This window comes from Bos indicus, chromosome 1, assembly GCF_029378745.1.
Source record: "Bos indicus isolate NIAB-ARS_2022 breed Sahiwal x Tharparkar chromosome 1, NIAB-ARS_B.indTharparkar_mat_pri_1.0, whole genome shotgun sequence".
Lineage (NCBI taxonomy): Eukaryota > Metazoa > Chordata > Mammalia > Artiodactyla > Bovidae > Bos > Bos indicus.
Genome location: NC_091760.1, coordinates 120,800,920 through 120,813,332, shown reverse-complemented (window position 1 = coordinate 120,813,332; position 12,413 = coordinate 120,800,920).

The following is a 12,413-nucleotide window of genomic DNA, read 5'->3' as shown; positions in this document are numbered from 1 at the left end:
TGATATGCTTTCCAAATCCAAATAAAACATTTCCAAACATAGATAATATAACAGGCAAAAAAACAAGTCTCAATAAATTTAAAAGAATTTAAGTTATACAAAGTTATTCTCTGATAACAAGGGAACTAAAGTACAGATCAATAATGGAATTATATCTAGAAAATCCTCAGATATTTGGAAACTAAATCACATACCTCAAAATAAACCATAGATCAGAAAAGGAAATTAGAAAGTATTTTGAACTGAATGAAAACAAAACAGAACACATCAAAATCTCTGGGATGAAGTTAAATAAATAGGAATGTATAGTGCTAACACCTATGCTAGAAAATAAGAAAGGTCCAAAATCAGTTACCTCATTTTATACTTTATGAAATAGAAAAAAGAAGAGCAAATGAAACTTATAGAAAGCAGAACAAAAGAAATACATAGTTCAGAGAGGAAATCAAGGCCATAGATAACAAAAAATCAATAGAGAAAATAAGCAAAGCCAAAAACTGCTCTCTGAGATCTGTATAATCTATAAACTTCTAATATACAAGCAACTCCTACAGCTCAACTCCAGAAAAATAAACGACCCAATCAAAAAATGGGCCAAAGAACTAAATAGACATTTCTCGGAAGAAGACATACAGATGGCTAACAAACACATGAAAAGATGCTCAACATCACTCATTATCAGAGAAATGCAAATCAAAACCACTATGAGGTACCATTTCACACCAGTCAGAATGGCTGCGATCCAAAAGTCTACAAATAATAAATGCTGGAGAGGGTGTGGAGAAAAGGGAACCCTCTTACACTGTTGGTGGGAATGCAAACTAGTACAGCCACTATGGAGAACAGTGTGGAGATTCCTTAAAAAACTGGAAATAGAACTGCCTTATGATCCAGCAATCCCACTGCTGGGCATACACACTGAGGAAACCAGAAGGGAAAGAGACACGTGTACCCCAATGTTCATTGCAGCACTGTTTATAATAGCCAGCACATGGAAGCAACCTAGATGTCCATCAGCAGATGAATGGATAAGAAAGCTGTGGTACATATACACAATGGAGTATTAGCCATTAAAAAGAATACATTTGAATCAGTTCTAATGAGGTGGATGAAACTGGAGCCTATTATACAGAGTGAAGTAAGCCAGAAGGAAAAACATAAATACAGTATACTAATGTATATATATGGAATTTAGAAAGATGGTAACAATAACCCAGTGTACGAGACAGCAAAAGAGACACTGATGTATAGAACAGTCTTATGGACTCTGTGGGAGAGGGAGACGGTGGGAAGATTTGGGAGAATGGCATTGAAACATGTAAAATATGTAAGAAACGAGTTGCCAGTCCAGGTTCGATGCACGATACTGGATGCTTGGGGCTAGTGCACTGGGACGACCCAGAGGGATAGTATGGGGAGGGAGGAGGGTTCAGGATGGGGAACACGTGTATACCTGTGGCGGATTCATTTTGATATTTGGCAAAACTAATACAATTATGTAAAATTTAAAAATAAAATAAAATTAGAAAAAAAAAGAAAAAAAAATCTATAAACTTCTAATCATACTGATCAGACAAAATAAGAACACACAAATTAACATCAGAAAGAAAAATTGAGACATTATTAATGATTCTAAAGATAATTAGAAAGTAACAATTAGAAGTGATAATTAGAAAATCTTATGAATAACTTTTGTCAAGTAATTTGATGATTTGAATTAAATGCATACATTCCCTGAAAGAGATAATGTCCCAACATGAGGACGACATAACTCTTACACTAAAACTAGGAAAAGACATTATAAGCAAAGAAAACTACATCCCGGTATACCAGTATCTTCCATGAATACCAGAACTATATACCAAAATCCTCCATGAATATAGACTTCAAAAATCTCAACAAAATTTTAGCAAATGGAGCTCCACCATGTATAAAGTTTACTACATCGTGACCAAGTGGGATTTAGCCAAGTAATAAGGTTTAACATTCAAAATCCAATCAATGTATTTCCCCATAATAACAGATAAAATAAGAAAATATATGACCAATAGGTCAATAGGTGCAAAGTATTTAACATAATCCAATATCCAATTTTGATTAAGAAATATAATCTTACCAAGCTAGTGTAGAAAAGAAACTCTCAGCTTGATAAAGGATATCTACAAAATCTATGGTTAACATCACACTTAATGGTAAAACACTGAATGCTTTTTCCCTAAAGGCAAGAACTTTATGGAAAGTCAAAAGGATGTCCATTTTTACCCATTTTCTTCATCATTGTACTGGATATTGGGCCCAGGGCAGTAAATCAAGAAAAAGAAATAACAGGCATCTGAATTGAAAAGGAAAAAACAGAAGTCTTTATTCACATATTACATGATTGTATACATAGAAAATCTATGATAAAAGCTACTAGAAGTAGTGGGTGATATTAGCAAGATGAAAAAAAATCAATATAACCATTAATTGTATTTCCATGTACTATAAAATTGAAAGAATAATTCTATTTATAATAGCAACAAAATATAACATACTAAGGAATGGATCTGATAAATGGTGCACAAGACCTGTGTTCATTGAAAACTATAAAATATTGCTGAAGGTAATTTAAAAAGTCTTAAGTAAATGAAAATATCTACTGTGCCCATGGATCAGAAATTCAATAGTTATTAACATGTCAGTATGTCAGTTCTTTCCATATCAATCTTTAGATTTAATTATATGTGGAATATATCATGCAAAATGCTGGGCTGGATAAAGCTCAAGCTGGAATCAAGATTTCCAGGAGAAATATCAAAAACCACAGATATGTAGATCACCCCACTCTAATGGCAGAAAGTGAAGAGGAACTAAACAGCCTCTTGATGAAGGTGAAAGAGGAGAGTAAAAAAGTTGGCTTAAAGCTCGACATTCAAAAAACAAAGATCATGGCATCTGGTCCAATCACTTCATGGCAAATAGATGGGGCAACAATGGAAACAGTGACAGACTTTATTTTCTTGCGCTCCAAAATCACTGCAGATGGTGACTGCAGCCATGAAATTAAGAGATGCTTATATAAAAAGCTGTGACCAACCTAGATAGCATATTAAAAAGCAGAGACGTTACTTTGCCAACAAAGGTCCGTCTAGTCAAAGCTATGGTTTTTCCAGTAGTCATGTATGGATGCGAGAGTTGGACCATAAAGAAAGCTGAGTGCCAAAGCATTGATGCTTTTGAACTGTGGTGTTGGAGAAGACTCTTGTGAGTCCCTAGACTGCATGAAGATCAAACCATTCACTTGTAAAGGAAAGTTGAAAAGTTGAAAGTTAAGTCACTCAGTTGTGTCCGACTGAGCGACCCCATGGACTGTAGCCCACCAGGCTCCTCTGTCCATGGGGTTCTCCAGGCAAGAATACTGGAGTGGGTTGCCATATCCTTCTCCAGGGGATATTCCTGATCCAGGGATCAAACCCAGGTCTCCTGCATTAGAGGCAGATGCTTTAATGTCTGAGCCACCTGGGAAGCCGAATTGTAAAGGAAATCAGTCCTGAAAATTCGTTGGAAGGACTGATGCTGAAGCTCAAGGCCCAATACTTTGGCACTGATACAAAGTACTGACTCATTGGAAAAGACCTTGGTGCTGGGAAAGACTGAAGGCAGACGGAGAAGGGGACGACAGAGGATGAGATGGTTGGATGGTGATGGACATGGGTTTGAGCAAGCTCTGGGAGTTGGTGATGGACAGGGAAGCCTGGCTTGCTGCAGTCCTTGGGGTCACAAACAGCCAGACATGACTGAGCAACAGAACTGAAGACATTTAACTCAATGAAACAACAAATCTTAATATACAACCTGAAATTATAAACCGTCTGGAAAAAATATAGCGTAAAAGCAAATTCTTAGCTAAAACATAAAAACCATGATCTATAGGGCAAATATTTAAAAATAAGGTTTATCAAAATTAAGAACATCTGTGCTTCAAAATAGGGCTTCCCAGGTGGCACTAGTGGTGAAGAATTCACCTGCCAGTGCAGCGAACTTAAGAGAGGCGGGTCCGATCCCTAGGTGGGGAAGATCCCCTGCAGAGGGGCACCCAACTCACTCCAGTATTTCTCGTGGACAGAGAAGCCTGGTGGGCTACGATCCATAGGATTGCAAAGAGTTGGACATGACTGAAGCGACTTTTCACAGCACAGTGCTTCAAAATATGCTGCTAAGAGGATAAAAAAAAAAAAAAACCTAACACTGAAAGAACATGCTTGTAAATCATGTGTTCAGTAATGGACTTTTATCTAGAATGTGTATATTGAGAAATCTCAAACTTATTAATAAGAACAAACAATCCGATTATTAAAATGCTCAATATATTTTAACAGACATTACATAAACAATATATGCAAATGAAAAGATGCTAATCATCATTATCTATTAAGGAAACTTTTACTAAAACCATAATGAAATGACATTATACACCCACCAGAATGGTTAAAATTAAGAAAAACTAATAATCACATCACGTATTGGTGTGAATGTGGAGCAAGTAGAACTTTTCATCACTGCTAATATAAACATTAAAGAGCACCACCACTTTGGAGAACAACTTGAAATTTCTTAGACATTACATACCTACCATTTGAATCAACCATTCCATTCCTAGATATTTTTCAAGAAAAATGGAATTATATGTCCCTACAAAAACATGTATGTGAGTATGTGCATCAGTTTTAACTGAAGTAGCCCCAAACTGAAACAAACCAAATATTCATCACCAGGTAAATTGATAAATTACAGATTATGCATGCAGTGAAATATTACTCAGTAATAAAAAATGGAATTATTGGTACACACAACTACATGGATGAATCTAGAAAGAATTAAAAGAAGACATACAAGATAATTCCATTTATAAAAAAACTCCAGAAAATGCTGACGAATCTAGAGTAATAGGAAGATTAGTGGCTGTCTCTCTGGGGGTAAGCATGGGAGGGCAGAAAACAGGAATTACAAAGAGCAAGAGAAAATATGGGGGATGATGGGTATATTCATTATCTTGATTGTTGTGCCAATTTCATGGGTGTATACATGTAAAATATATCAAAGGATAATTTTTAAATATGCAGTTTACTATATGTCTATTATACTTCAATGAGACTGTTTAAAAATAAAGTCTTTTCTCTCAAGGAGCTTTCAATCTTGAATTTTGGGGGGAGACATTACATGGCTCTACAATGATTTTCGAGATAAAATATTCAAGTTAAATACTATTGAATTATTTTAAGGAGAAATAAAAGCATTTGTCAGTTTTACAAATAAAGTTCCTTTTAATTTTCTCATGTACATAGACTGCCAAAGCCTCTTAGGTTCTTATTGAAAATGTGATTGGCCTTCTAAGAAGATAAACTTGTATCAACATAATCTCTATGAAACAATGCCCTAGGCAGCTTCTGACCTTTCTCCAGTAGGTATAGTTTGGTATGGTTCATCTCCTATGAATTTCACAGCAGGTATAAAAATTAGACAGTTGGGAATTTACTAGGAAATTAAATATGACATCGTCATTTGTTTAAATCAAGGAATAACTTGTTTTTCAAGATGGTAAAGCATCTACCTACAATGCAGGAGACCTGGGTTTAATCCCTGTGTCGGGAAGATCTCCCGGAGAAGGGAGTGGCAACCCACTCCTGTATTCTTGCCCCCCCCCCCACCAAAAAAAGGGGCTCAAAGAAATACACATTACTATATATTAACTAGACAATTAAAAGTCCAGGGAGAGGTGATTTTTATTAATCTTATGGTTTATCTATGTTATCTAGAAAGCTCAAAGTTAAGCCCCTGAAGAACTGCAAATTACTTATTCATGTCACCTATTTTTCTCATTCATACTTTCACTTATTTTCTCAATAAACTCACAGGAAACTCACAGGAGCACTTCCAGTGCTCCCATATTCTTTCACTGACTTTTACTGATCCTGCCCCATCAGATGTTCTTTACTGTTCTCTCTCTGCTTAATTTGTTTTCCCCAACTTTCTCCAACTTGTCCCCCACTCCCACATCCTCTCACTAACCTTACAACTGCCCACCTTGAAGATGTTTGCAGAAAACCCACTGTTTCAAAGAGATAAATAGTTGTCATAATGCATATGTTGAATAAACACAATCTATAATATAATCAATGTGCAACTTTTATTTGTATCTCACCATTAGTTTAAAATCTGTTACTTGAGACTAACATTTGTATCCCTAGATAGAAATTTGGAAAGAAATCATGAATTTTGTGCTCACTCTAGATAGAGTCTTAGTTCAGCAATTAGAAAGTGTCTGGTAGAAGATAATACTTTGATTTTCTTCCCAGATTAAATTTTTATTCCTTTTCTGTAAGCTGGTTAGAAGTTGCCTGCACCATCATGAAATGATCCTGATTCAATTTTCTCCCTTTTTTCCTACGTATGTTCTCATCTTCACTTGGTAGCTGCTATGTTAGGCCGTTTCAGGTTCAAGAAGAGAAGGAGGAAAGGTAAGAGGCAAGGCTTTTCTCATTAGGCTGAGTGGCTTTCTACTTTCTGTGTCTGACATATGGTAAAAGCCAACCTTCAGGGGGATATAAGGGTCCTGTAGAGATTTCTACCAGTGGGAACATTCTTGTGAAGTTCCTCTGATCCCTATTAGACACTATACTGAGTGGTCAATTGCAATTCATTCTGCAAGCTCTACCATCCAAATGTGTCTTCAGTTTCATGTTGCAACCCTGAGGTTCCCCTTCTGAACAGGACCCAAAACAATAATATATATCTCTCCATGTAGTCCACTTGGAGTAAAAAATTTTCTCTTGCATTCCTTGCATCTAAAAGGCAAATATTCTCTTGTAAAATCTTCAAATAGGCATGCTTCTCTCACACAGTTTAGAATCTAGTCTGTCATATCGGTTTTTGAGTTAAAACTTCCATTTTGAGCCCTATGATGCTAATTAGGCTTAAAGTCTTAACATCTCTCATGATCATTGTCTTTAAAGCAATCACTCCAGTTGAGTTCAGTTCAGTCACTTAGTCATGTTCGAACCTTTGCAGCTCCCAGGGCTTGCTCAAACTCATATCCATTGAGTTGGTGATGCCATCCAACCATTTGATCCTCTGTCATCCCCTTCTCCTGCCTTCAATCTTTCCCAGCATCAGGGTCTTTTCCAGTGAGTCAGCACTTCAAATCAGGTGGCCAAAGAATTGGAGCTTCAGCTTCAGCATCCAGTTCTTCCAATGAATATACAGGACTGATTTCCAGTAGGATAGATTGGTTTGATCTCCATGAAGTCCAAAGGACTCACAAGAGTCTTCTCCAAAACCACAGTTCAAAAGCGTCAATTCTTCGGTGCTCAGCTTTCTTTATGGTCCAACTCTCACATCCATACATGACCACTGGAAAAACCATAGCTTTGACTAGATGGACCTTTGTCAGCATAGTAATGTCTCTGCTTTTTAATATGTTATCTAGGTTGGTCACAGCTTTCTTCCAAGCAGCAAGCATCTTTTAATTTCATTCAAATTAATGCTGCAGTCACCATCTGCAGTGATTTTGGAACCCAAGAAAATAAAGTCTGTCACTGTTTCCATTGTTTCCCTATCTATTTGCCATGATTGATGGGACTGGATGCCATGATCTTAGTTTTTTGAATGTTGAGGGTTTTTTTTTTCCTTTTTTTAAAAAATTTTATTTTGTTTTTAAACTTTACAAATTGTATTAGTTTTGCCAAATATCAACATAAATACACCACAGGTATACACGTGTTCCCCATCCTGAACCCTCCTCCCTCCTCCCTCCCCATATCATCCCTCTGGGTCGTCCCAGTGCACTAGCCCCAAGCATCCAGTATTGTGCATTGAACCTGGACTGGCAACTCGTTTCATACATGATATTATACATGTTTCAATGCCATCCTCCCAAATCTTCCCACCCTCTCTCTCTGCAACAGAGTCCATAAGACTGTTCTATACACCAGTGTCTCTTTTGCTGTCTCGTACACAGGGTTATTGTTAGCATCTTTCTAAATTCCATATATATGCGTTAGTATACTGTATTGGTGTTTTTCTTTCTGGCTTACTTCACTCTGTAGGCTCCAGTTTCATCCACCTCATTAGAACTGATTCAAATGTATTCTTTTTAATGGCTGAGTAATACACCATTGTGTATATATACCACAGCTTTCTTATCCATTCATCTGCTGATGGACATTTAGGTTGCTTCCGTGTCCTGGCTATTATAAACAGTGCTGCGATGAACACTGGGGTACACGTATCTCTTTCCCTTCTGATTTCCTCAGTGTGTATGTCCAGCAGTGGCCAGTTTTTTCACTTTCCACTTTGACTTTCATCAAGAGGCTTTTTAGTTCCCCTTTGCTTTCTGCCATAAGGGTGGTGATCAGCATATCTGTGGTTATTGATATTTCTCCTGGCAATCTTGATTCCAGCTTGTGCTTCATCCAGCCTGGCATTTTGCATGATGTACTCTGCATATAAGTTAAATAAACAGAAGACATTATATAGCTTTGTCGTACTCCTTTCCTAGTTCTCTTACTCCTTAAGACATTCAAAATAATTTCTGGCTATAGAATTTCAGGTCTTATTAGGTAAGAGTGAGCATTTTATATATGCCCACAGGTAGCATGTTCAGAGACCAAAAATTTTTTCTGGAATGTTGGAAACCATTCCACAAAGGCAGCTAACATAAGCTTTAGCTATATTGTTTATTCCACAACTATTCAAACTAGAAAAATAGGGAGGTTTTCATTGCTTTTCTGTTGTTGTTTAGTTGCTAAGTTGTGTCCAACTCTTTTATGACCCCATGGACTGCCAAGCAAAAGTTGTGCTTACTGCCTGATGGGATTATAATGAAGCCACACTTACTCATTTGTCAGTGGAGAAATAACACCAGAAAGAATGAAGAGATGGAGCCAAAGAAACAACACCCAGTTGTGGATGTGATTAGTGATGGAAGTAAAGTCCAATGCTATAAAGAACAATATTGCATAGGAACCTGGAATGTTAGGTCTGTGAATCAAGGCAAATTGGAAGTGGTCAAACAGGAGATGGCAAGAGTGAATATCGACATTTTAGGAATCAGCGAACTAAAATGGACTGGAATGGGTGAATTTAACCCAGGTGACCATTATATCTACTACTGTGGGCACCAATCCCTTAGAAGAAAGGGACTAGCCATCATGGTCAATAAAAGAGTCTGAAATGCAGTACTTGGATGCAATCACAAAAATGACAGAATGTTCTCTGTTCATTTCCAAGGAAAACCATTCAATATTGCAGTAATCCAAGTCTATGCCCCAATCAGTAATGCTGAGCAAGCTGAAGTTGAACAGTTCGATAAAGACCTACAAGACCTTCTAGAATTAACACCCCTAAAAGATGCCCTTTTCACTATAGGGGACTGGAATGCAAAAGTAGGAAGTCAAGAAATACCTGAAGTAACAGGCAAATTTGGCCTTGCAGAACAGAATGAAGCAGGGCAAAGGATAACAAAATTTTGCCAAGAGAACCCACTGGTCATAGCAAATACCCTCTTCCAACAACACAAGAGAAGACTCTACACATGGACATCACCAGATGGTCAACACTGAAATCGGATTATATTCTTTGCAGTCAAAGATGGAGAAGCTCTATTCGGTTAACAAAAGAAGACCAGGAGCTGAATGTGGCTCAGATCATGAACTCCTTATTGCTAAATACAGACTTAAATTTAAGAAAATAGGGAAAACCACTAGACCATTCAAATATGACCTCAGTCAAATCCCTTATGATTATCCAGTGGAAGTAAGAAATAGATTCAAGGGATTAGATTTGATACACAGAGTGCCTGAAGGACTATGGACAGATGTTCATGACATTGTACTGGAGAGGGGACCAAGACTATTCCCAAGAAAAAGAAATGTAAAAAGGCAAAATGGTTATCTGAGGAGACCTTACAAATAGCTGTGAAAAGAAGAGAAGCGAAAGGCAAAGGAGAAAAGGAAAAATACACCCCTTTGAATGCAGAGTTCCAAAGAATAGCAAGCTGCTGCTGCTGCTAAGTCACTTCAGTCGTGTCTGACTCTGCGACCCTATGGACAGCAGCCCACCAGGCTCCTCTGTCCACAGGATTATCTAGTCAAGAATACTGGTGTGGGTTGCAATTTCCTTCTCCAAAGAATAACAAGAAGAGATAAGAAAGCCTTCCTCAGTGATCAATGCAAAGAAATAGAGGAAAACAATAGAATGGGAAAGACCAGAGATCTCTTCAAGAAAATAAGAAATACCAAGGGAACATTTCATGCAAAGACATGCACAATAAGGACAGAAATGGCATGAACCTAACAGAAGGAGAAGATATTAAGAAGAGGTGGCAAGAAAACACAGAAAAACTGTACAAAAAAGATCTTCACAACCCAGATAATCATGATGGTGTGATCACTCACGTAGAGCCATATACACTGGAATGTGAAGTCGAGTGGGCCTTAGGAAGCATCACTACCAACAAAGCTAGTGGAGGTGATAGAATTCCAGTTGAGCCATTTCAAATCCTAAAGGATGATGCTGTGAAAGTGTTGCACTCAATATACCAGCAAATTTGTTAACCTCAGTAGTGGCCACAGGACTGAAAAGTGCACTTTTCATTCCAGTCCCAAAGAAAGCCAATGCCAACGAATGCTCAAATTACTGCACAATTGCACTCATCTCACAGGCTAGCAAAATAATGCTCAAAATTCTCCAAGCCAGGCTTCAACATTGTGTGAACCGTGAACTTACAGATTTTAGTTGGATTTAGTAGCAGCAGCAGCAGAAAAGGCAGAGGAACCACAGATCAAATTATCAACATCCGTTGGATCATCAAAATAGCAAGAGAGTTCCAGAAAAACATCTACTTCTGCTTTACTGACTAGGCCAAAGACGTTGACCGTGTGGATCACAACAAACTGTGGAAAATTCTTCAAAAGATAGGAATACCAAACCACCTGACCTGCCTCCTGAGAAATCTGTATGCAGATTGGGAAGCAGCAGTTAGAACTGGACATGGAAAAACAGACTGTTTCCAAATAGGGAAAGGAGTATGTCAGGCTGTATATTGTCACCCTGCTTACCTAACTTATATGCAGAGTATATCATGAAAAATGCTGGACTGGATGAAGCACAAGCTGGAATGAAGATTGCCAGGAGAAATATAAATAACCTCAGATATGCAGATGACACGATCCTTATGGTAGAAAGCAAAGAAGAGCCTCTTGATGAAAGTGAAAGAGGAGAGTAAAAAAGTTGGTTTAAAACTCAATATTCAGAAAGCTAAGTTCATGGCATCTGGTCCCATCACTTCATGGCAAATAGATGGGCAACAGTGGAAACATTGACAGACTTTATTTTCTTGAACTCCAAAATCACTGCAGATGGTGACTGCAGCCATGAAATTAAAAGACGCTTGCTCCTTGGAAGAAAAGTTATGACTAACCTAGATAGCATATTAAAAAGAGACATTAGTTTGCTAACAAATGTCTGTCTAGTCAAAGCTATGGTTTTTCTGGTAATCATGTACAGATGTGAGAGTAGAACTATAAAAAAAGCTTAATGTCGAAGAATTGATGCTTTTGAACTGTGGTGTTGGAGAAGACTCTTGAGAGTCCCTTGGACTGCAAGGAGATCCAACCAGTCCATCCTAAAGAAAATCAGTCCTGAATATTCACTGGAAGGACTAATGCTGAAGCTGAAATTCCAATATTTTGGTCACCTGATGCTAAGAACTGACTCATTTGGAAAAACCCTGGTGCTGGGAAAAATTGAAGGTGGGAGGAGAAGGGGATGACAGAGGATGAGATGGTTGGATGGCATCACTGACTCAATGGACATGAGTTTGAGTAAACTCTGGGAGTTGGTGATGTACAGGGAGGCCTTGTGTGCTGCAGTCCAGGGGTGGAAAAGAGTCTAATATGACTGAGCAACTGAACTGAACTGATTAATTTGCCTATAACTTGAACTGCCCAAATAGCCTAGAACAAGATGGAAGGCACATTGAGATCCTTTGGTGGGTATTGATCATGACTCTGACTGGGATCCAGGTGACTGGTCAGAAGTCAAAAAAATCATAGAGGGTTTAATTTAGATGGGGGTCTCATGGCCTATTTACTGTTCTTCCTCACTTACAAATAAGAGGGTTGGCTTTAGGTGGAGGAATGCATTGAGAAAGAGAGTACTGGTAAAATGTGGAAGGAAATGGAAGATTATGGAAATAGACTTGTTGATGTAGAGAACAGACTGTGTTTGCCAAGGTGGGAGGGCATTGTGGGAGGGATGAATTACTATTATATATAGGGTGGATAAAAAACAAGATCCTGCTATATAGCACAGAACTATGTCCAATTTCCGGGGATAAACCATGGAAAATAATATGAAAAAGAATGTATATATAT